The sequence below is a fragment of the Gekko japonicus genome, unplaced genomic scaffold (genome assembly GCF_001447785.1).
Source record: "Gekko japonicus isolate JY-2015 unplaced genomic scaffold, Gekko_japonicus_V1.1 scaffold441, whole genome shotgun sequence".
NCBI classification, from domain to species: domain Eukaryota; kingdom Metazoa; phylum Chordata; class Lepidosauria; order Squamata; family Gekkonidae; genus Gekko; species Gekko japonicus.
Window position 1 is genome coordinate 454,084 of NW_015172017.1, and position 368 is coordinate 454,451.

Genomic DNA, 368 nt, shown 5'->3' on the forward strand with positions numbered 1-368 from the left:
ACTCAAGAAAGGGATGGGGGGGGGGTTTCCAGCTGAGTTGGGGTCCCTGGCTGAAAGGGTCAAGGGAGGTGGTTTGTCGAGATGTCGGGGCCTCTGGGGCATTGGATGTGGGGTTCTTTTTTAAAGAGGAGGTTAAAAAGGGAATGGGGTGCACGAAGGGGAGGCTCTGCAGCAGATCAGAGGAAGGTTTGGGATTTGTAAAGTGAGAAGATTGGGAAATGGGAGTTCCGTAGAATCGTAGAGTCGGAAGGGACCTCTGGGGTCATCTAGTCCAACCCCCTGCACAATGCAGGAAATCCACAGATCTCTCTCCCCTGCCCCCCCCCCCCCCCCCCCCACCCACGCTGCCCTCTCGCGCGCTCTGCGCA

At 57.9% G+C, this 368-nt stretch overlaps 1 protein-coding gene across 1 annotated transcript in view; it reads left to right on the top strand.

The window, feature by feature from the left end:
* LOC107118185 (vigilin-like) overlaps positions 1 to 368 on the top strand; it is a 99,324-nt gene that overhangs the window by 714 nt on the left and 98,242 nt on the right. The window lies entirely within an intron of this gene.